At 46.0% G+C, this 25,927-nt stretch overlaps 1 pseudogene; it reads left to right on the forward strand.

The window, feature by feature from the left end:
* Nucleotides 1-565: 565 nt before the first annotated feature.
* LOC111257909 lies at nucleotides 566-2,071 on the forward strand (annotated as a pseudogene).
* Nucleotides 2,072-25,927: the final 23,856 nt, after the last annotated feature.

Here is a 25,927-nt window from a genome sequence, read left to right on the forward strand (position 1 = left end):
GCCTCTTGTTTAACTGTGTCAGCCACTCTTTTGTCTTCTTGACGCTGACCCTAACACGTGTCAAAAACTGACGTCAACGCAAATATCGTGAGGCAAAGGGAATAGCATATACGTGATGTTGTGATGGTTCGTCTTATATGATCTTCGTGTGCGTATAGGAGTTGGCATGTCTTGCTAGAGGCCGCTACCAACTATTGGTCGAGTAGGAGTACTTGCGTCATGTCTATACGTATACGAACCTATAGGGTCGCACACTTAAGGAGTTGGAAGCCTAATGAGGATATGATCCGAATTGCACCAGGTTTAGGAGTACTAATGGGCCTCAGACCCAGAGGCCTATCAGGGACCCCTATATATACGGAGGGGAGGGGGAGGCTTAGTGTTAATCCTTTTGGTCGAGCAGCCGTCGCACCTCCCACGCCCTCGCCTAGTTGCACTCGTGGATCTAGCAATTCGGTTTGTGATGCTTCCTCCTCGCACGTGTGGATACCTTGGAGGTGTTGCATCTGCAGCACTTTGATGAGCCGCTGCACGAGGAGTTGTACGCTTGACGTGGAGCACTTGGATGAGCCATTGCACGAGGAGCTACACGCTTGATGTAGAGCTGTTCGACTACACTGTCCCAATGCACTTCATCGACTTCCACATCTGCGTGTCTGGTGGTATTCAGTGATCCATAAACAACAGTATTCCTGGTTTACCTGGTAGAAATTTTTTTATTTTGCTAATTGTATTTGTTATTGTAGTGTTGACTGGAATTCTTCCCTGCTTCCTTCAATTTGTTTCTTAGTTTCTTCCTTGTCTCTTTCCCTTGCTGAAACTGCATGTTCAAGCTTTTCTTTTAATTCCTCAATCTCTTGTTGGTGTTGCATTCTTTCTTGTCGAGCTAAAACTTCAGTATGGGCTGCATCTTCTTCTCTGTGTTTCAGTAGAGCATTTCGTGCTGGTTATTTCTCCATGTATCCACGTCCATGACATTTGTATGGCTTTGTTCCAAGAGTTTTAGAGCAGTTGATTTGGAAAACTGTGTTTTCCTCCTCGACCGTAAGGAAGGGCCTACCCTTCCCTTTTTCTACCTCTGTAACTTGGGTGCAGGCATTTTCCTAAGTGAAACATGAGAAATAAAGTAGAAGCATGTAATTTCAAACAGTTCCAAAATAAGTTTGAAACATGCTGAAAATTTAAAGGTACAATCATATACAAGCACTCACGTAGATATCCCTAGAGTCTTCATTTGACCATTGCCCATCCTTGGTGTGAGTAGTCATCCAAAGTTGCAAATCAGTAGAATGGTTGCCATTACCCTTGTTTCTCTGAGATGGCAACAATTTAGCATTAGGTAACGACCATTTGAGAAAGTAATTAACTTAGCTAATGTTGTCATTACCTGTTTAAAACTAATTTGGGAATATAATTTTGATCCTGTGAGATGTTTAGTCTTCAGCTTCTGTCTGATTTCAGAGTTCCTGGTGCTAATTTTTTTGCAAAAGGTGTACAAGCACCGCTCTGTTAATTACGGGAGCATTACCGTGATGGCCAACCAGCAGCTACCGGAGTTCGTGTGGGGCCCAGCGGGCAGCAGCTATGACTTTCTGTGGGTCATCAGGGCCGACATGGTGGCCAGCGATGCCGCCGTGCTGCCCCTGGAGTTCATGGAGGCGACGCGGGGGAAGGGCCCGCTGGAGAGCTGGTGCCCGCAGGAGGCGGTGCTGCACCACGAGGCGATGGGTGTGTTCCTGACGCACAGCGGATGGAACTGCACGCTGGAGAGCCTCTTCGGTAGGGTGCCCATGCTGTCGTGGCCCTTCTTCTCCGAACAACTAACGAACTCCCTGTACAAGCAGTTGGGGAGGGGTTGGAGTGGGGCGTGGCGATAGAGGTAGGCAGCGACACACGGCGCGATGTGGTGCAGGAGAGGATAAGGGAGGTAGTGGCCAGGGAGAAGGGGAAGGAGATGAGAAAGAGGGCGGCGGAGTGGAAGGAAGCCGTTGCACGAGCGACATGGCCCGGGGGCAGCTCGTTCGACAACCTGGATAGGTTGATCAAAGATGTTCTGCTCAAGAGGAGTTAGAGGCTCTTATAGCTTGCACTGTTGAACAAATTTCAGAATATTTTCCTAGGAATTGAAGAATCAGGCTGAGGGTGAATCTTGTAATCTCACATCTCTTTCCCCTTGAAACCTAAAGAAAAAACTTTTTAGCTGACGGGCACATGGCACATGGCCACCGAGCCGTTACACGACTAGTTTGGGTATAAACCCAACCACTGGTCAACATGACTGTTTGCCTCGAGTAACTTTATCTCTTTCGAAAAAATTGGGAACCATTCCAACAATAATTGAGGGCTTTAAAAATGGAATATTCCCCGTAATTTTTGCCTCTTGGTTAACTGTGCTGCGGTAATAAATAATGGAGGAACTCATCCCTACTGTTCCCGAGCCATTCTACCCTTTCACCTTCCGCACTGTAGCCCTAATACTGCCGCTTGCCATTCTCAAGCTGGAGCGCCATCCTCCCCCACTGCCTAGTACCCATGCTTATGTGCAAGAAGACTTTAGAAGCAATGGCACTGAAGAAAGCATCCTCTAGCAAGGCGGCGGAGACCAAGAAGCACAAGGCCACCAAGAAGGAGAAGAAAATTCGGCTGTCGACACTGAAGTATGGCAAGACCAATCAAACGGCACCGCCCAACCAAGCCTGCACCTGGAAGAAGTCCATCATGAAGGAAGCGGACATCCAGGCACTAGTGGATGTTGATCTCCTCCAGGAGTAGGACTTCATTTACTGAAGGGAGGCCCACGGCAATCTGTGGCCCATGGAGAGCTTTGCCAATGAAATGATCATCTTCGTGCACTTCATCGAGCGCGGGCTGGCTCTCCCGTCATCCGACCTCTTCCGGGGGTTACTGAGGTACTACAATCTGGAGCTAGTCCACGTCAACCCTAATTCCATCTTGCATGTTGCCATCTTCGTGCATCTCTATGAAGCATTTCTTAGCATTCAGCCCCACTTCTAGCTATTTTGGAAGTTTTTTAGAGTGAAGCCCTGAATGGACCACACAAAAGTAGTTGGGGGGGGCAGGGATCCAACTTTGGGAGCAGGTAGTACATAGATTATGAACTCATAGACTCCCATTCTGGCTGGAAGTCATGCTGGTTTTACATTGGAAACATGAGCCCCATCTTCGCAAGGTGACCGGCCATCATCCAGTATGGAACAATCATTGGTTGGACGAGCAAGTACTGCCAACAGCTTCCAGCTGCCAGATCTAATAGCAAAGATCACTGCCCTCAAGAGGGAAGGTCTGACTGGCATTGGTGTGGCCTTTAGCTTCATGAGCAGGCATGTCCGACCCCTGCAGCTGCGTTGCACATGGGGTTATGACTACTTGGGTGCCAATGACCCATCGCGGATGATGTCGGAAGACTTGTCCACGGATGAAGTAATGGAGTGGCTGTAGTGCTTCTTCAAGCATGTCAAGGACATCCCGACGATCATGCGAGAACACTACGCCACCAATCCGCCTGAGGACCAATGGATGGTTACCCTTGGATGATGAGTGACTCACAACATTGTGTTGGATTGATGTGCTCTTGGTTTGTGATGCGCAGGTGTGGAGCCTGGAGGCGGTGATCAATGGCGAGGTGAAGGTCAAGTAGAGGCAGGTCGTGCCGATGGACCGGGAGCGGTGAAGGACGGACGCGAGGCTTGGACTGAGGGACCAGAGCGCTGGAGGATCAGCTGCGGTGGCTGACACTTGAGGACATCGACAAGCACAAGTGTACATGGAGGAGTGACCGTGTTGACCAAGTCAAGATGGTGGATGTGCAAGTCAAGCAAGGGCGCTAGAAGACTTCGCGGCCGGGCGGTCGAAGACGGTGGTGACACGTGTCGAGGAGCGGGTTTGGTGGTTTGGGCTGAAAAAACCACAGGCGGATGGTTTTCGGGTTTGGGCCGCAAAACCCGGCGGAGGTTCCGAGGAGGAATACGGAGGCACATGACGGAATCATAGAGGTTGCATCGAGACAAAGCAAGTCTATGCAGGAAGCGTGGCCGTCCGATCGACCGAACACACAGATGGACCAAAATGCCCCTACGTGGGTAGTTATCTTAATTTTAAGTTGTAGGGGTAATTTAGTCATTAGGGGAGTCTCTAAATAGAGAGGGGGGCTGGTTGTATTGACCACCTCTCGTTGCACTTCATCTATCTAGGGTTTTAGTAGTTCATTAGTCTAGTCTCTCTCTCTCTAGTTTATCTCTCTAGAGGTCCTCAGATGATTTGAGCACCAAATTCATGTATTGGACCGAGTTTTGTTGTGGGAACGAAGGCCCTAACCTCCTCGTGTCCTCTGTATGTTGGGGGATGATGGCTTTGTGCAATTCTCACTTGTGTTCTTCGCGTTCTTAGTTTTCCCCATTTTTCCTTCTCACGTTTTTGTTCGATTCATGATTTCTGAGGAGTCTTGGCTCAAACAGATCACTGGGAAATAAACTAGAACGTGATTAAAGCCTTTCCACCAAAGGAATTCATCTAACTCCTCACGAGTTCATAGATCGGGATGATTCAAACTCTAGGGTTGAAAAACCGGCGTTCCTCACAACATATTTAATTCCCTTTGATTGGCTGATCTTTTTGACGAGCTCCTTTGGGAACATGTTTGTTATGTTGTTAGGAAACTCTGGTTAAAATTTTGTGATTTTTGGAGGTCGTTTGATCAAGTTTTGGATTTTTCTTCTCTCCTCACAAAGGCTGATTTCTGTGCTGTCGAAAGTTCCGACACTGTGTCGGAAGTTCCGAAGGGAAAATTGCTGAAACGACAGAGAATTCCTGTCGAGAGATTCCCAGTACTTCCGATAGGGGCTCGGAACTTTCGACAGGAGCATTTTGATTCCTGTTTTCACTCAGATCTTTGGAGTTTGCTTTCCAGATCTTTGGAGTTTGCGTTTAGTTATTTCTTGAGAGTCCCGCTATGTTATCGGTCATCACCACAGACACCCAGCCACCCAGTTGGCTCGTGGATCTCTCATCTTCCGCTCACTTCGGTTTTATGGTTTGAATTTGGACAGAAACCTAAGATTTCAAAAGAAATATTTGAGGCTCCCATTCACCCCCCTCTAGTCGCCGTTTCGGTACTTCAATTGGTATCATAACCGGTTAAGGTTTCTCCATACCCTAATCGGTTTTGAAACCTATTATGGCGACCTCTGAGCATTCTTCCTCGACCGCTGCACCCTACTTTGATGGCTCTGACTATCGGTATTGGAAAACTCGCATGAGAGCCCATCTAAATAGTAGAGGAACAGGGGTTTGGGAAATCACTCAGGATGTGACTTATGTGATTCCTGCTACTCATTTGACTAGAGAAGAAAGAGATAAATATCACGCCAACAACAAGGCGGTGGATATCTTGTTTGCGAGTCTGTGCCGTGCTGAGTTTGACCGTGTCGAGGATCTATCTCTTGCTCATGAGATTTGGTCCAGACTTCAGAGTTTCCATGAGGGAAACAGTCAGGTGAAGGAAAGACTCTTTGAGACTTATAGGTATGAGTATGAGAATTTTGTTCATTTGCCTGGAGAGTCTACCGATGCTTTGTTTCAGCGTTTTCTTGCTACTGTGAACAAGATGAAAGCATACATCAGCGTCTTACCCTACACCGATCATGATAGAGCTTTAAAGCTCCTGCATGCTTTGGATCATGAGGTGTGGGGTACGAAGGTTGATGCTATCATCGAGTCACCCAATTATGAAACACTTTCCACTGATGAACTCTTTGCCAAGTTGAAATCCACGGAGGTTGACAAGAGGCTTCGAGCAAAACAAGGAGGCCCTACTAATCCAAATAGTATGGCTCTCATGTCTGGCTCTGGACAGCCTAAGTCTTTGGGAAACTCTTCTTCTATGTTGTTTGCCTTGTCTTCCTTGGTTTCTGTTTCAGAGGAGCAATTGGAGGTTCTTGACGATGATGAGATCGCCTTGATCACATGGCGGTTCATGCGCTTCAACAACAACCGCAAGAACAAGCGAAGGAACAACAACACCTGCTTTGACTGTGGCAAGCTAGGCCACTTTGCCGCCGACTGCCCCGACAAGAACAAGTCCAAGAGCGGGTACGACTATAACAAACACAAGAACAAGGAAGGCACCAAGAAGAAGAAGAAGTACACCGATTGTGAGAAGGAGTATCGCAAGAAGGCCAAAGCACGTGCCTTCATTGCCTCCCTCAGCGACATCGACTTCGACACCGACGACCACACCAACTCAAGTTCAAGTGATGAGGACGACGACCGCAAGGCGAAGAAGAAGGATGGCAAGAACTTCAATGGCCTTTGCTTCTACTCTGGCAAGAACCGCAATGGGTACTGTGTCATGGCCATCAACACCGACAACAAGAAGGATGACAAGGAAAGCGACTCTGACACAGAAACAGAGGTAAAGGCTACTCTGGAACAACTTGCCTTAGAAATAGAGGAATTGAATGATTGCCTAATCAATCAAGATAAGTTGATTAAGAAGGCAGCTCGTGAACAAGTTGAGCTTAAGGCTAAGTTAGAGAGTGCTTTGATTGACATAGATATGCTTAAATCTGCTCCTACTATTTCTAATGTTGTTGAGTGTAATGAATGTGTTGTTCATATGGATAGTCTTGCATCTTTACAATCTAAGCATGCTTTGTTGGTAGATGAATTGGATTTGACTAGGGCTGCTTTAGATGAGGTCAAGACTAGGCCTATTTTGCTTGGTGCATGTAAGTCTTGCCCCGCTTTGCAAATTCAGTTGGATGATGCATGTGCTAAGCTTAGTGCTTTAGAGAAGTCTGAGTTCATTGCTAGATCTAAACTTCCTGAATGCACTAATTGTCCTTAACTCAAGCTTAGTTTGCAACATGCTGAGATTGAAAACTCTTTCTTGCACACGGTTCTTAGTTGGGTGTCAAGTAGGGAACCTCAGCTAGGCATGATGATTTAGGAGTTCAAAAGGGCTGATGGTTTTAGGCTTGGGTCCGTTAGGAAGGGTTGTCATTTTAATGGGTTGCACAAGTTCTTTGATGGGTTGTGTGAGAAGGTGGGTCAAAATAGTAGTGAGAAAAAGAAACCAAGCTACAACCAGTGTGAGCCACCAGCTGACTACACCCCTCGAGAGTCACCCACTAAAAATACAGAGCAACCCAATCCAACTTGTGAGCAAAACTTGTCTGAGTGTGTGAGAGATGGACTTTTCATTGAGACACAACCCAAACCACCCAAGAAAGCCATTTGGGTGGAAAAGCCAAACCACCTCAAGAACAAACTTGACACACTTCCAAAAATTGCTCCTAAGAAACCTCCATAAAAACCCCAAGCCAAGCCACAATCTAGAGTGAATCCACAGCCAAAACAACTTGCTAGATTCCACTATGAGTATTGCAAGAAAGGGAGTCACCTTGAGAAGTTTTGCTTTTGCAAGAAGAAGGTTTTGAGGCGTGAGCGTGAGTGGGGCAATAGGGACATGTACCACCCTTCTTATGGTGTACATGCGTCTAGAGCAGCTCCTCCACCTCGTCGTGTGGATAGTGTGTGCTTTGCTCCTTCGTGTGGTTTTGCCAAGCATACTCCTCGCCATGATCAATATGGCCTAGGACAACATGGCCGTGGCTTTGAGTCTTGGAGCTACAATAGACCACGCTTTTCCCTTAGCGTTGGCCGTAGTCCCCTTGTGAGACGAGAGATGGTTGATTTTGCTAACCCCACTCTTGAGCAAATGGTTCGACACTAGTATTCTACTTATTTTTCTAACCCCAGTGTTGAGTCATTTTCTCATCCTTGGTCCTCTTTTGCTTGAGCAGGTCGGAGGCTTGGAGAACACGTGGCTTATTGATTCTGGTTGCTCTCGACACATGACCGGTGATCACAGATGGTTCTCCAGCCTGACCCCCATGATGACCAAGGAGTACATCACTTTCGGGGATAATAGCAAAGGTAAGGTAATGTCTGAAGGTCCCATCAAGGTGAGTGAGAACTTCATGCTTAAGCGAGTTGCCCTTGTAGATTCTCTTGGCTTTAATTTGCTTTCGGTTTCTCAACTCCTTGACAATGGCTTTGAGGTGCATTTCAAGCATGGGTCTTCAAAGATCTTGGACTCTCGAGGCGATCTTGTGTGTGTGATCGTTCCCGAGGGTCAAGTGTTTTGGGATGATTTTTATAAATCATTTGGTCTCTCTTGATGTCTTTGTTGGGATACGAGGTAGGCTACGCTAGCACAAATTAAAATTTTTCTACCACGTAAACCAGGAAAACTGCCATATATGGATCACGGGATTACCACTCGACGCACTGGTGCGGAAGATGAAGAAATGCATCGGGGCAGCGAAGTTGATCAGCGTAGTCGAACACGTAGACGATCACGTCGACGTCGAGCAGCTCCTCAACAGCTCGTCCACGTGCAGCAAGATCATCCTCGTGCAGCGGCTCGTCGTCGCTCGTCGGCGGATCGTCCAAGTGCTGCAGGTGCAACACCTCCAAGGTATCCACACGTGCAGGGTAAGCGTCGCAAGCCGGACTGCTAGGTCCGCGAGTTGCAACAGGGCGAGGGCGTGGGAGGCATGGCAGATGTGTTTTTGCCAAAGGGATAAAACCCTAGGGTGCCCCACCCCTCTATTTATAGAGGTTCCAGACAGGCCTCTGGGTCCGAGGCCCATTAGTACTTCTAAACCTGATCCAACTCGGATCATATCCGAATTGGGCTTCCAGCTCCTTAAGTGTGTGACCCTATGGGTTCAGATACGTATAGACATGGCCCGAGTACTCCTACTCGGCCCAATAGTCGGTAGCAGCCTCTAGCAAGATGTGCCAACTCCTATACGCACACGAAGATCATATTAGACGAACCGTCACAACATTACGTACATGTTATTCCCTTTGCTTCACGATATTTGGTCTAGCTTCAAGCCGACCGCTCTTTCTCGATCCTGTGATTTAGAATCCCTTTGTAGGTTAACTCTTAACCGTACGTAGCATGGCTATGCATTTTCGAATCCGATCACTCGAGGGGCCAAGAGATATCACTCTCAATCAGAGAGGGGCAAATCCCATCTTGATTGACCATGCCTCATAGCATGCTTCCTGACAAACCCGAAAGCTATCTTTTTAACTACCTTATTACAGTGTAGCGTTTGATACCCCTAAGTAAGTCGATCCACATCTTGAGTACATGCGACAATCTCAGGTCTAAGGACAAAGCATACATGTTGTGTAAAGAGAGAACTACTTCTCACATTGGGTCAGTCCTAGCATATGTCTCTAGATATGCCTACATTATTAGTTTGACATCTCCATGTCCATGACTTGTGAAACATAGTCATCAACTAATACATGTACTAGTCTAATATTCATGTGTGTCCACACATGAACTTCGACTAGAGACAACTTTTAGAATAACCATACAAGTAAAGAGTTCCACATACAATTCACATAATTGCAGATCAATTCAAGTAGCCTTTAATGGATATTCAATGAACACAATATACAAATCATGGATACAATCAGATATCATCATCTCTGTGATTGCCTCTAGGGCATACCTCCAACAGTCTTATGGCTGGCTCATCTTTTGAACTTTGGAAATGGTATAGAAGATTGGCCATTTGAGCTTTGACTTGCTTTCCCGGTTGAGTGCTTTGGATGTGATTCGAGGTTTACCAATATTGAAATTTGAGAAAGATTTGGTTTGCGCTCCCTGTCGACATGGGAAGATGGTTGCTGCTTCTCACCCACCTGTGAATCAGGTGATGACTGAGCATCCGGGTGAACTGTTGCATATGGACACTGTTGGTCCAGCCTGTGTTTGCTCAATTAGTGGGAAGTGGTACGTGCTTGTGATTGTTGATGACTTTTCGAGGTATTCATGGGTTTTCTTCATGGCTTCTAAGGATGAGACTTTCTCCTTTGTTCGAGATTTAATTTTGAGGTTGAAAAATGAGCGACCAAAAGATGTCATGAGAGCCATCCGCAGTGACAATGGCACAGAATTTAAAAACGCTCATTTTAAAACCTTTTGCAAGGATATTGGTCTTGAACACCAGTTTTCATCGCCTTATGTCCCTCCTCAGAATGGTGTTGTTGAAAGGAAGAATCGGACCCTTTCTGAGATGGCTAGGATGATGCTTGATGAGCTTAGGACTCCTAGAAAATACTGAGCTGAAGTTGTTAACACTGCTTGCTAAGTTTCCAATCGAATTTTCTTGGGAGCTTTCATGAAGAAAACTTCTTATGAGTTGATGCATTGACGTTCTCCCAAAGTGAGTCACCTGAGGGTTTTTGGTCGCAAGTGCTTTATTCTGAAGCAAGGCAATTTGGACAAATTTGAATCTCGGTCCACTGATGGCATCTTTCTTGGTTATGCTTCTCATAGTCGGGTTTATCGTGTGCTTAACCTTGAAACTAACCGGATTGTGGAAACCTGTGAAATTACTTTCGATGAAACTATGCCTTGCACAACCCCTGTCTTTGAGACTGCAGGTGACCATGAAATGGGACAAAGCATTTTTGAGGAAGAGCAAGAGTGTGCTAGTGGTGGTGATGAAGAAGATGATGAAGCTGATCATGCTCCAGCTGCAAGACCCGTACATTCTACTTCAACAACAAGAGTTGATGGCCCTACCCCTACTTCCACTACCTCAAGCCATCACCAAGTACCACTCCAAGATGATGAAGAAGAAGATCAGGTTGAGCTAGCTGCTGTTGAGGGGGAGGCAACTTTAGAGTGAGGAGCTCCACAACACATTCAGCGTGACCATCCTCCACAACAAATGATCGGTAACTTGCATGAGCATACCACTAGACACAGCTCTAGGCAGATTTCACACTTTGCACATTCTGCTTTTGTTACCTCTTTTGAACCCCGAGATATTGGACATGCTTTATCTGATTTAAACTGGGTCAATGCCATGCATGAGGAGTTAGAAAATTTGAGCAAAACAGGATTTGGGTTTTAGTTGAACCACCTCCAAATTGCCATCCCATAGGAATAAAATGGGTTTTCAAGAACAAACAGGGTAAAAATGGGTTGGTTGTGAGAAACAAAGAGAGGCTGGTTGCCCAAGGTTTTAGCCAAAAAGAGGGGATAGATTATGAGGAAACTTTTGCCCCGGTTGCCCATTTGGAAGCGATTAGAATTCTTCTAGCCTTCTCTATGGCTAAAGGTTTTAAGCTCTTCCAAATGGATGTGAAAAGTGCCTTCCTTAATGGATTCATTGAGGAGGAAGTGTATGTGAGACAACCCCTTGGTTTTGAGAGTCCAAAACATCCTGACCATGTTTTCAAACTCTAGAAAGCTCTCTATGGCCTAAAACAAGCACCCCGAGCGTAGTATGCGAGGTTGAAATCCTTTTTGCTTGGGAATGGGTTTGAAATGGGTTCAGTTGATAAAACTCTCTTTCTCCTCAGGCAAGGCAAAGATTTGCTAGTTATTTAGATTTACATGGATGATATTATCTTTGGTGGTTCTTCTCATGCTTTGGTTGCCAAGTTTGCAGATACTATGAGCAGGGAATTTAAGATGTCAATGATGGGTGAACTAACCTTCTTCCTTGGGCTACAAATCAAGCAAAGCAAGGAAGGAACTTTCATGCACCAAGGGAAGTACACAAAGGATGTGCTAAGAAAGTTTGACATGGCTGATGCTAAACCACTGTCCACACCCATGGCAACGACGACGACGCTTGATGCGGATGAAGACGGTGAATCGGTGGATCAGAAGGAATACCGGAGACATGATCGGCTCCCTCCTCTACTTGACGGCGACGAGGCCCGACATCCACTTCGCAGTGTGTCTATGCGCCCGATTTCAGGCTTCTCCAAGAACCTCTCACCGCCAAGCGGTTAAGAGGATCATGAGGTATTTACGCTTTACCCCTGAATTCAATTTGTGGTATTCTGCCTCCTCGGAAGTCATGCTCCATGGATATTCCGATGCGGACTTTGCTAGGTGCCGACTAGAACGCAACTCTACCTCGGGCACTTGCCAATTTCTTGGATCGTCTTTGGTCTCTTGGTCTTCTCGCAAATAGTCTAGTGTTGCTCAGTCTACCACTAAAGCTGAGTATGTTGCTATTGCTAGCTATTGTTCCCAGTTGCTTTGGATGATTTCCACTCTGAGAGACTTTGGTTTGAGCTTTTCCCATGTGCTTCCTCTTTGTGATAGCACGAGTGCCATAAGTGTAGCCAAGAACCCTGTTCTCCATTCAAAAACCAAACACATAGATGTGAGATACCATTTTCTGAGAGATCATGTTGAGACAGGAGACATTGACCTTGGCTATGTTGCTACCCAAAATCAGCTCGCTGACATCTTTACCAAGTCCCTAGATCAAGCCTCTTTTGCTCATTTGCGGGGGAGTTGGGTGTTTGCTTTCCTTTCTGAGTTGGTTTTTGGTGCTTCTCTTGTATCATATATGTATAGTCATTTTTCTTGTTTGGCATTCATTGCATCTGTATCATGTTGCATTTGTATCATATTGCATTAGATGAGCTTCTCTTATATGCCCTGTATACTACCATATGCTACTTATGAGATAGTGCTTTGGTTGGTTATTTTGATGCAATGTGCAGTTATGCTCTTGATGATCTTGTTTATTTAATGAGATAACTGCTTTCTAAAATCTAATGCTATATCACCCATGAGTTGATGCTTAGTTATGATTTGCCCCTATTTGAATGCTAGTTCCATTTTTTAGCTTACGTTTGGAATGCATGTTCTTTTCAATCGGGTCAAAGATCTAGGTATCATTGCGGATGTTTAGCCCATGATGCACCCCTTGGAGAAGCATGGCTTCTTTGTGCCGCAAAGGCACTTCATGTACTTTGCCTTGTGTGAATCATGAAAAGAAAAAATCAAGAAATTCACCAAGTATTTATGCTTAATTGTTTATATTTTGGCTTGCTTAGTTGTTACAAGATGTCTACTAAAAAGAAGTAGGCACTTGGTTTCAACAAAGCTTCACATGACAAGAGATGCGTATGTGGGTGTCTGCACTGATCTTTTGTCAAGAATGGTTGTTCCTTGTATGAGCTTTTGATGGCCTAGTTATTCTTGCTTGGGTATTTCTTAACAAGGTATTTTCTCATGTGGCGATCTTTTCAAACATTGCTAAAATTGCTTCCCATACTTGCTGTAACATGATTTCAGCTTGCTGGCGATGCAGTCGCTTCCAGTAATACTCCAAGCTTATCTCTCTTGTAGCCTTTGAGAGAATTTCATGGTATATCTGAGAAGCTTGTTAGTTTCTGCATTTCCATGTCATGTTTTTCGACTTTCATGCTTATCTTGATGCTTGCATTGCCAACAAGGGGGAGAGATTGCACACAAACTCATTCTTTTTTCAAGGGGTGTCAGGGGGAGAGTTTTTCATGCATTTGTTCATGGGGAGTCCTGATTTTAGGAGGATCTCTATGAGTTTTTATGCTCTTGTGATCATTTGCTCTTTTGCCAGTCACGTTGAGCTTCTTACCTCTTCTTGAGGAACCGGCACTTTGATTTGAGCTTGTGTCTACTCTTGTGCTCGCTTTCTGGTCGCGTTGAGCTGTTGTACCTCTTCTTGAGGAGCCGGATTTGGATTTTCATGTGATTGGTGTTGAGCCCATTTTTCTGCCTCTTCTTGAGGGATCACATGTTTTTGTCTCAGTCATGTCGAGCCATTGCCCTTATCTTAGGAGGCTGAGACTTTGCAGTTCGAGTTTCTTTCTTTCTTTTCTTATCAAACTATGAATTTGTGTTGGGTGTTGTCAATGGACTCATCAAGGGGGATATTGAGAACCAATGGATGGTCACCCTTGGATGATGAGTGATTGTGTAACGACCTTGGTTAATCGGCCGAGTTAATCTCAAGACTAATCCCAAATCTGCAGTTTCCATCGGTCCGACCCCTAAAAACCCAACAAAATCGCACCGACCCAGCAAGCAGCAGCTCTACTCTAAGTCCCAAAAACAGTGTTCCTCCAAAACCTTAGAGCTGTGAGAGAGAGAGCCAGAGACTGAGTGATGGACCCAAAACCCGATCCCACGGATCTCTCGAGTCAAACGTGCCAGAGCCAGCGCACGCTCTGCTTCAGAGCCTCTCCGCCGCGTGGCTCGACCTCCCTGACGCGCGTCGCCTCGCCAAGTCGCTGACTGCGACAAGAAAGATCAGAGCGCCCCCTTCCCAATCGTAGTGGAAGCCCCTGCAGCCCTTTCTGCCTCGCCTCGTCTCGCTCGCACCCTCGCCGGCCATGCCAAGGCGCCCTGTCGCCGCCGCGATAGAGGATTTCCCGCTACAGCGCCAGATCGCCTCGCATCCCGCACCCATCACCTCGCCCGGATCTCCGGCCGCACGCCCCGATGCCTTCTGGCTTTTCCACCTCTCCACAGTCGCGCCGCCCATGCGCATGCTCCACGATGATATTGCCCTCGCCAACCACGGCTTCGGCAAAGACAGCTCTTTTTTTCGCATCGCCAGTAACACGCCCTGGCAAGCCGCTGTTCTGCGCTCGCTCGTGCCGCCGCTCACCCTGTCACCTCGCCTGCTGCGACCTCGCTTGCAGTGCCTTCCTTCCTGTCACATGCCAGTCAAGTCGCTGCCCACAATCCGCCACTTGACGCGACCAGACCCTGCTCGCCTTCGCCAACTCTTAATCCCGGCAAAACCGTGCCTGCGCCAGCCTTGTCTCTAGTGCCCAATGACCAAAGAGCCTATCCTCGAAGCTCCACTTTGCCGGCCAATGGAAGGCGCTGCCCAATCGCCGCCAAGGCAGAGCAGTCCATCCTTTTCAACCCGATCTTCACACTGCTCAAACTCTCTCTCTTCCGCACAGCTATAAAAAGGAGTACCTAAGTCCCTACCGGAGTTTCCTTCGCCATCGCTGCTTCGCTGCACCATACTCTGCTTGCACTTGAGCACTCCCTCTTGAGCTCTTGAGAAAGTTCCCCTTTCCGCTCAAACCCGCTTCTCCCCAACCCACCAGCCGCCAGTTCTGCCGCACGGTGCTAGAGCTTGCTTGTTGTCCACAAGAAGCAATGCCGTCGCTGGAGCACCGTTGAACCTCACCGCCGCCCAAGCCTTAGCGCCTTAGTCCTTCTGCCTAAGTCTATTCCTTCCCGACCCCAAGACTTCACCATTAGGCCTAAAGGTAAGCTGCTGACCCCTTTCCGGTTTTCCCGACCCCTTTTTCCGTCTCGCCCGACCCTGTCTGTTTTGTTGACCCTTATCCGCCTTGCCCGAGGGCTCGGCTGTATCTTTTCCTTTGACCCGAGGGTATCTGTGTTAAATTTTGGGGACTTCTCTGTGTTAAGTCTGAGGACCCCGGTGCAGTTATTCCTTAAGTCTAAGGGTCAGATCATAAGTTTCTCCCAATCCGACCCTTTTATCCTGTTCTCCACCAACTGATGTTGGACTCCCCACCTTTCCTATAGCTTTGCTACAAGTGCCTGAGCTAAAACGTCCAAGTGTTGTTGAAATAACCATCTAAATGTTTAACCCCTGCATTGCACTTCCGTGTAGAGCTAAATCTCGCCAGCGGCACATACGAGCTGCATCCGGTGCCAGAAGACGGAGCAGTAGCTGAGCCACCGACCGCAGGAGCTGAAGCAGAACCCGCTCAAAGGCAAGCCCCAGAGCATGAACCAAACTTTCTAAACTTGCGCATGCCTTCCTTTGTATGTATGTGCATTTACGTTATAGGAGTTGTTTGAAACCATAGATGCATGACTTAGTTCTTTGATCTGAACACTAGCCTGCTAGGTCCGAGTAGTGGCAATGCTTAATAGGGCTCGGTAAAAGTTGAGTGATTTCCTGTCACTCGCGAGTTATAGGAGTTGTCTATTTTCCTTCTGGTTACAACTTGTAGGGATACGAGGTAGGCTACACTAGCGCAAATCAAAATTTTCTACTGCATAAACCAGGAAAACTGTCGTATAAGGATCACGAGATTACTACTCGACGCACTGATGCGGAAGATAACCTTATTAAGCAAACCAACCCTTATGCGTGTAAGTATCTGACACAAACCCGTCTAATCAAGGAAAACTAGTGGCACCCTAATTTCATAGACCCACCACTAATTCTACAAGACATGGGACGGTGCAAGTTTTAGTTGGGAGGGCATACTAACTTAAACTTTGTGAGGGATCGTTCTACTTCTAACATCACAGCATGCAGAAAGTAAAACATAAATAGAATAGCATTCACACAGTTGTGACACAGTATGGCCCGTTTTCTTATGGTGATCTCCATCTCCACAGGACCTGTTCACCATGGTGATCTCCATCTCCATGTTCCATGTGCGCCATCCTCCTGTTGATGAGTCCTCCAAGAACTAGAACATGCTATTACGCCTAATAGCTAGTAATGAAGATTACATAGTTGCTTGGATCATCACAGATTGGTACGCAGACCATTAAATACATTAAAGTGACAACACATATGGCTCCAGCCGTGTTGCCATACGCGCGACATGCAGATCACGAATGAGTTACACAGATGCATCACATACACAAAGGAGCCATACTGATCACAAGATACATACATCCTGCAAAACAGAGTTAAGCGTCCTAACGTTCCAAACTTCAGAGGCCCGAAACTCCATCTTCCTAGCCGAATTTGGGAAATCTAATTTCACCAAAAATGGCAAAGTGGTTGAATTTCATGTGTGACTTTTTTTGTAGATCAATTTTCATATAAATTCGCCCCGATCCGAGATCGTACCGAAAAGTTACGGCTGATTTACCGAAGCACCCGCACACGGCAAAATCCTGACCCGGTAGTAGATCCAATCTACCATTGCACATCTCATGTGCCTGGCGTATGAACCTGGATTTTGATTCGACCAATCACATTGATCTTCGCTCACTGCAACAGGAATTATGTGCAACTGGATCTTCGTTACACTACCATTGCAGCAAGAACACGAAACCAGGACATAGATCAAACTGAAAACTCGTATATCTCCATATGCACATATCTCGAATGCAAAATTAAACAGCTACGGCTCTGATACAACTGTCGGGATACGAGGTAGGCTACACTAGGAATGCAAAATTTGTTGGAGGTATGCCCTAGAGGCAATCATAGAGATGATGATATTCCATTTGTATCCATGATTTGTATATTGTGTTCATTGAATATCCATTAAAGGCTACTTGAATTGATTTGCAATTATGTGAATTGTATGTGAAACTCTTTACTTGTATGGTTATTCTAAAGTTGTCCCTAATCGGAATTCATGTGAGGACACACATGAATATTAGACTAGCACATGTATTAGTTGATGACTATGTTTCACAAGTCATAGACATGGAGATGTTGAACTAATAATGTGGACACATGTGGAGACATGTGCTAGGACTGACCCAACACGAGAAGTAGTTGACTTTTATATTTACTACCAGGTCGTGCTACAAATATTATATTTTCTAAGTTCTTACAAATATCTATTAGTACTTCTGTAAAAATTGAATAAAATATTAATTATAGAGTATGTTTTTTTAAAAAAAAGGAAAAGCTCAGTCAGAAGCACAACGTTGAGTAAAACCGCTGGAACAATAGGCCCAACTAAGCCTACCAAACTTGGCGATACCAGCCAACTCGGTTCACCCAAAATAGGCCTGCTGCTTGGTTGGGTCACACACACAGCTGCCGGACATCCTACAGGCCCGGCCCAGCCCATTAACTCTCCTGGAACCTTCTTCTCCGGGAAGCTTCCTCATTCTTTGCTGTTCCCTCTGCTGCAATTCTGACAGGGAAAGGAAGCGGCGGGGCGTCCTCCCCTTTCCTTCTCTGCTCTTCTTCCCGCTCCCACCCCCAATTCCCTCACACAGCTGCAATTCCGATGAGACCCCACACCAGCACCCCTAGGCCACCGGGCTCGCCGACCCCCAACTCCGGCACCATCAAGCGGTAGTGGAAGGCGGCGGTGGCTGCGGCGCTGGGTGATGTCACCAACCTCCTCCTTCCTGAGACCCCAACTCCAATCAAGCCGAGATGAATTGAACTCCGCCCATCCTCACGCCCTCCGACGCATCCGCTGTCTCCTCGACCTACTCCCGCTCCTCCACCGCATCTGATACAGTTCACCTCGCTGCTGCCTCCCGTCGTTGGTGCCACTGGTGGGGTTGGCTTCCAAAAGAATTGACACATTCTTTGCGGTTTGCGCAACTGCTTGACCCATCATTGCAAGGTGGTGTTTCTGCGCAGGCGTCCATGGCGGCTACATCCTGGTTGCTGATAGCCTGATCGAGCTTCGTCCTGGCCTCCATTGCCCCCGATCTAGTGCCCAACACTTACTTGCTAAGGAATGTTAAAACAGAAAAAATATAGCAATGAATTTCATAACTAAGCATTGGGGGAAAACAATTAAACTGTCCAGACTATATGATGTTACTTTGTATCAGCAACATACAAAAGATAAATTAGAAGAACTGAACAAAAACAATAACAGTCTGCTGAGACTTACGAGCAAATGTTCGACTCAGGAAAGCCTCAAGCAGCTCAAACCGAAAAATGTCAGCAGGTTATACAAAGCCATGCCTTTGCAAACCCTTTATTCAAGCTTTCACTATATATCAGGTCATGAGACGTGGAGTGAAACGCGTAAGTTCGTTGGGTGGCATTGAGTTAGCAGCAGCCCTACTTGTGGTCTTCGATGATGAATAGACAGTACTGGTGATTCGGATAAGCTCATTAATCAGAATTTTAAAGGAGGGATCAATTAACACACTAACAAAAGAATTTTAAACTTAGTTGTCCCAAAAAGAACATACCTGTTTAAAAAATCCACGGACTAAGGCAACAGTCCAACTGGTATTCTTGAGATCATTCCGAATTGCTCGTGTCAGAAATTCATTCCATACAAACATTGTTTCATAAACAACCTGTCCAGTATTCTTCTCAGTTATGTTCTTCTGAAGGCTGCGCATGATGTTGTAAGAGTAGCTGAAGAAGAAATCCTTTGAAAGATCAACCGAGCAAAGTAGGTGCTTATATCTACAGAAAACGAGATTTCAACGAATTGGGCAAAGAACTGGAACTCCCTTTGCAATATCCATACGCATCCAATCGTAACTTCCCTTTACGGCCTAATTCGGATACATCAGATCCATACCTCGAGGGGCCGAAAATTTCTCCGGCCATTAGTTCCTTCGCCTCAGGAACACCACCGCTAACCCTCGAACCGGCAGCTAGGGTTCCAGGCGCAGGGGCGGTGTCGATGGGGACCTCCAGCGCCTGCGCCTCCCGCTCGGAGTGGGCGGAGCCCGGGCGGAGAGATGGGTAGCTGAACGGAACGGCGTGGGAGGAGTCGCCAACTGCGGTGGAGCCGCCGTGCCGACCACCTCCGCCCCGACCTCGCCCACGGCCGTGACTGCCCAAGGGAGGTGAGGAGGAGAAGGCGGCGGTGACGGAGGCCGGGGAGACGAAGGACGGGAGCTTCCGTGATCGCTGATGAGGGAGGGCAGCGGCGGGGCGCCCCGCTCCAGCCACCGCCCGTGCCCCATCCCCCGATCCCCTTTTTCGTCTCCCTATTTTGGAGGAAGAAGAAGCTTTTTCCCCTTTAACCCCCTCCCTTTCCTCTTTTTAGCACCCGAGCCCCCCGTCTCTTCAGATTGGACTGTGGGTTGATATCACTAAATGTCAGGGGGGGTTTTGCAAAATAGGCGACGGACGAAAATCCCAGGCAAAGGCGTTACTTGCTTTAATAATAGGTAAAGATGTAAGAGGATCTGGTTCTCCAATTTGGATACCTAAGACCGAACACTACAAATTGGCAAAATCAAATAAATATTCCTTACGTTAAAATCTTAAAACACATGGTTACGCTCTTAAGCTCTTTTGATAGAGAAAAATTGACCAATTAGGAGCTCGTTTGGAATAAAATAATAATATCGATAGGCGAGGAGGGTGTGACCAGCCTTTGAGCTCGGTTTTCTTTAGGCAGGCACATATCCATGAATCCTGAGGGGGGCAATCGTCGGGGTAGTGGGAAAACTTTAAGGCATGCGATGCTTTTCTGCTCAGACCATCGGTTTGGAAGGCTTAATGCAACGATGTCATTAATCGAGACCAGAACACCATGCAAACGGAGATGATCTGTGATGGGCTTTTTTCCTCAATGGTGACAATTAGGCCCAGCTGCCTAAATGGGTGAACTGCAGGACATTGGGCTTTTTTTCCCCTGAATGGTGACAATTGGCGAAATGAACTGTCAAAATGAAATGTCCATGTTTTACGTGATTCTTCATAGTGTGAGTGACATCCACCGACTATCCTCACCTTTCTATCTTGCTCTGCCATGGTGCTCTTCTTCTCCCTGTAGTCACCCAATATTTAGTATCAGTTTCTTTTTTCTATCTGCTGTCATGCAAACATTTATTATTTTCCTTTTTTTATATCTGCAGTCATGTCTGCGTCTGTGCTGATCACTTACACTTCATGTTGTATATTTGAGAAAAAAAACATGATACTGTGTCTAGTGGATTCTGAGAGTTGGTACCACAGCAGTCAGAAAGCTGGTGATGAGTGCATGCTTATGGGAAATCCCGCCGTGGAGCAGGATTTTATCCCCCACCAGATAGTCCAGACTGGTTATTCGAATAAAAGTAGATCCAGCCTAGGAGCAATTCAGATCAACTTTCCACATATATAAAATTGCATTTTCAGTGTGTTATTTTTTAGTTAAGAATGTACACATTGCTTAGTACTCCCTCCTTCAAAAACTAACTTTCTAGGCTTTTTCAGATTAGGCGTGAATGAAAAAGACACATATATCCATAGTTAGTTCAGTTTGGATATAGAAAATGAAGAAATATGTTTCCATTTAATCATGCATGCACGAGATCAACATGCCAGATTATGCATGCATAAGATTTAAATTATAGAACATCATTCTTTTTGATAAATTTTGAATCCTATAATGTTATTCTTTTTTTGAGGAAGGGAGTACTTTCTTAATACCTTTGACTATATTTCAGAAGTGGGCGTAACTTACCAACAAGGACTGGTGCTGGACCCTGGACACTGGAGATGTATGGGTGACATGATAGAAAAATGATCGAAATTTTGCTTGCAGTTACATATAACTGCAGTCTTATAGTAAATGTGATGAGAAAAATTCACTGGAAGTGGACTTCAGGTGTTTTGTGATGGGGCCAACACAAAATTTCGAGGGGCAGGATGTGTTGACAGAAGATGATCATACTTATTCCATCCTCAAACACAATTTATCCTAGATATTTCATTTCAGTGCATATCAGGGGGATTGGTAATAAACACATTTGCCCTAAGTTATAAGAGAAAATTCCCTATTTGACATCAGGAAAATGACCCGCTCCTTTCTTCACCTTGAAAATTTCTTCCTTACTTATTTGACACTCACTTGAACTTTCATCCCTAATATGACACCGCCCATTCCGTTAGCCATTGCCGTTAGACACCCCTTAAGACCCTGTCAGATATTTCGTCGGTGGACAAAATTGCCCCCGCTCACGATTCATCCCCTCCATCACGCGCGTCTCTGGCTTAAGCGCTTCTCACCCGTCCCTCAAACTTTGGACTATCGGCGGCGCTAGGACGAATTGGTGGCGGCGGGCGGCGGCGCACATGGAAGACGACTTGGGTGGCTCAGCGGAAGGGGCCCCGATGGCCCGGCGGATGCGGCGGCCACGAGCCCCGTCGGGGGGGCTCTGGATCCGGCCGTGAACCCCGTTGGGCGTGCTGCACAAGCGGTCATGAGCCCCGCCGGGTGGGGTGCGACAGTAGGTACGAGCCCTACTGGGCGGGCTGCAAAGGTGCCTGGGAGCGTCGGGCAGGCTGCAACGGTGTTCGGGAGCCCAGCTGGGATGGCCGCAGCGTCGGCAGGGAGCATGCTCGGCGGGCTTCGGGGGGCCATGGAGGCTGGTCTGATGCTGCTGCGGTTTGGAGGATTAAGGTGCTGGTGGACTCGGGTGGATGGATAGAGCGGACAACAATGGAGGATATGGACATTGCTGCCAGGGCACACCTCCATGGCTGGAAGTTTATATTCCTGAATGATGTTGAGGTACTAATCTGCTGGGATTTGATGTCAAAATCTTCTAAATTGTAAATTGGTTGTTTGTTCATGTTTTCTGTTCATATCAATTGAGCTGATTCTTTGTCATATTGTGGACAGTGCCAGTGCGAATTGCCTGAGTCTTATGAGGCTTACAGGAAGAAGCAGCTCGGTGGCATTCCGGTCCAATGCAGCTATTCAGGCTCTGTTTACCGGACATCATCAAATGCAAGGTATTGTAATGCTCTTATTTCTTGTACCATATCTCTTAGACACTACTGAATAACCAATTTATACTATTAATATCTTTTTGATAGGAATCTGTAGTAGTTATGATTCAAAAGAACTATATTGTCAGCACAAATAATGTTTAACTTTTGATGCTTTGATGCTAAAAAATAATTTGTTTGTCACTGCAATCTGGGTCTAAGTTTTGTTGTTTTGGTGTATATATTGATTTTTTACGACAGCACTTACTCACTTTTACCAATTAAACAACTCTATGTAACTCTCAACTCTATGTAACTATCATTTGCCTTCCACACACTGCAGAGTAGAACTGTAGCTCTGTTTTTTTTTCATGGCCTAAATGTAGGCTAACATTAATCTGTATGACATGCTGCAATTTTAATACGCTACTATAAAAACTTGCTCCTAGGTTATTTTAATGTCATTGCTCCTAGGTTATTTTAATGCCAATTTGATCTTCCTGTTTTTCTTGCTGCGAAAGCTCATATTACCTTTCTGCTCCTTCACGCTCTTCTGCATCATCCTCCCGATGACAATGTTTGTGCCTGAAGCTGATCTTCCTGACTATAAGGATTTAATCTCTTGTTTCAATCTTTATTTGCTCTATATCTATTGCTTCCTGCCATACACAAGTCAACATAAGATTCAAATGAACCTGCGCCAACTGCTGCTCCAGTCAAGGCAAAGACCAATAGGAAAAATGAGCCTACTAAAAAGAAAACAAACATTCCTATTCCTATGCTACCACTTGACAGCCTCGACTTATGTAATGGGTTTTGTAAATAGTCTACGTTTAATACTCCTAATTAGTATCTAAACATTCGATGTGACGGGTGCTAAAAATAAGTCAGTGGAAGAAAACGGGGCCTATGTATCTGTGAACCTCTGTAAACCTTTTGATCATGATATATCTGCCATTAATCTATTGTCCCAATCATTCTGCTACAATCATGTTTGAACCTTGTGTATGTGTTATCGTAAATCTGCTGTCCCAATCCTTGAACTTTGTTGTATTTTGGCAAAATGTTGAAAAAAATATTGTATGGATGTGTTATCATCATGATGTATAAATGCTGAAAAAATGGTGTATAAATGTGTTATCATTCTGCTGTATAAATGCTATAAAAAATGTTGTACAAATGTTGAAATGTTGAAAAAAAATGATGACTCACTTAACGCTCCTGCACGGGCAGCCCAGTGCATGTGCTCTTGAACGAGCAGCAGCGTGCATGCGCTCCTGAGCGGCAGCCCAATGCAAAAGCGTCTTGCTGATGAGGAGGGGCAAAAGCATCTTTTCAACAGGCACTTAATGCTGTTAGCTAACAGAATGGACTGCGGTGTCATATTAGGGATAAAAGTTGAAGTGAGTGTCAAATAAGGAAGGAAGAAATTTTCAGGACCAAGAAAGGAACGGATCATTTTCCTGGTGTCAAATAGAGAATTCTCTCAAGTTATAATGTGAGGAGTTATGTCGCCTAGTTATTTAAATTGCACACGCAGATAACAAGACGTCCACTTAAACTAATTTCCCAATCAGTCAAACTAATCATGCCAACTCCATGAAGAATTAAATGAATAATTGCTAAAATATGGCTAGAACGTTAGAATATCTTGTATTCGAGGATAAATTTTATATGCTTCATATCTTATATTTTAGGTTGGATGGAAAGTTGCTTATATTGGTCTGGAAGCTTGGAACTATCTTAAAACAAGAATAAATATCTCATTGATAGTGAGAAATTAATGTTGGTTGATACAGTAGATTATGTAATTCGTTGGGTTGGATCAGCCCAAGCAGAATTGTTGAGCTTGAGCCTGGTAAACATCTGGGCCCAGCCTGTCCTGACATTCATAAGCTTTTGTTGATTAAACTCTTGGGTTTCTCTTTAAGTCTGCCAGTAATGTTTGTCGGAAGACAAAGCTGTTAAAACTGAACTGCACGGGAAACCTGCCCCCAGGAAATCCTGCTACGAACTTAGACAGCTTTTTCCCCCCTGTTGGATTTAAAGCATAGAAGCTGGACTGAGCAATTGAATTGCAAAATTGATGTTACCTCAACTCCACAAGCATGAGTAGGATTGACAATAAGACTCCAGTTTACTCTCGATCTCCTCTAGTTGCCCCTTGCACAAGTCTGCCAAGCCAAAACGTATCAAAACTATGTTGTCTGTGCAAATGGAAAACTCCATCCTAGTTGCTCCAGAATGGCCACTGTTCCATTTGGCAGCACCTGGAGCAGAGTTTCGGTTTTGCGGTGGTAGAATTTCTTTACCGTCATTTAACATCTCTGATGATTTATCACCGTGTTTTCCTTTTCCCTTTCTCATTGTTATTCTTGTTTGCTTTTGGCGTGTCTTTTTCCAGATCGCTTTGGAAGCTATGAGTGTTTGTAACTAGTACGGTAACTGTCCCTCGACACACTTTTCTTTGCTGATGTTGGGTTGATTAGCTGTCTAGAGGAAAAAGCTGTTTGGTAGTTCATCAGATCCCTTTTCCATGGGGCAACAAGGAGCGGTTGGGACATTTGAAATTTAGTCGGTAAGGAATGACAGCTGTTTTTACTGGTTGGTCTTTTACGTTCACAGGCGCACTACAGAGCATGTGTTGGTGCTACATGGTTGAAGAGGCCCTGGAGCTTGCACTTACCATCTCAGACTATTTTTCTTGGCTCGTCCAGTCTCCTATCAATACTACGCAGGTACATTGTTCCACAGTTACCCACATAAAGCGGGTCTGTGCGTTGTCACGAGTAATCCCCATGTGGAGCTCAGTTTTGATGCCGGAGACGCGGTTGCCCATTGGCGCAAAATATGCCGCTTTCCTTCAGTTACAAGATACAACATACACTAGCTACCTACCGGTGGCAGCGTCGTCGATCGATGGTGATGTTTGTCAATTTTCATATACTAGGCTGCTGGAAATCAGTGGAAGCCCTGAGAACGACGGTGAAAGGAAAAAAAAAAAGGAACGGTGAGAAATTTTCATGGTGAGTTGGTGACTTTGCAGATATAGAGAGACCATGCATGCAAAGATACCACACATCTACCTTTGACCTCGCAACAGTGTGCGGTGTAAGCAAGTGAAGAGGGCGTTTCCTTTTCAAGCCTCGCTGGATCCCCTTTTGGTCGTTAAAGAGCGTCGAAGGTGTACCGTGTCCTGGCCGCACTGTGCTCTTTGCTGCTCGCTAAAGGGCTACATGGCATGATTGTTTTTTTTTTCCTTCCCTCCGGGACGTGTCGTTGGGCGCTGAACAGATGTTTCCGGCGCCCGTGCTCCGCTGATTGGAGCCACTGTGCCGGGCGACTGTGCCATGATGCCGGAGCTCGCTCCCTTGTCCGGATCGTGCTCGCAGAATGTGAGAAAGAGTCCATTATATTCGCTAACAACTGAACAAATTCCGCCCCTGTAGCACATTCTTATTGTTCGGGCGCCGCCTGGCAGGGCGAACCCGTCGGTTGCTCGTTCGCACCAGATCGTTGCGCCTGCCGCCCACCAGGAGGTTGCGAGCGTTCCCAGAACCACCTGGTCGATCACATGACGAGCTCTTGCCCTTTTCTAACCGCATGCAGTTGTTGTGTTGAGCTTGAATGCGAATGGCTTGGGTTGGACCTCCGGCGGAGCAGCTGGGGGAGCGGTGGCCGGCTAAAGT

Source organism: Setaria italica, chromosome I (assembly GCF_000263155.2).
Source record: "Setaria italica strain Yugu1 chromosome I, Setaria_italica_v2.0, whole genome shotgun sequence".
Taxonomy (NCBI): Eukaryota; Viridiplantae; Streptophyta; class Magnoliopsida; order Poales; family Poaceae; genus Setaria; species Setaria italica.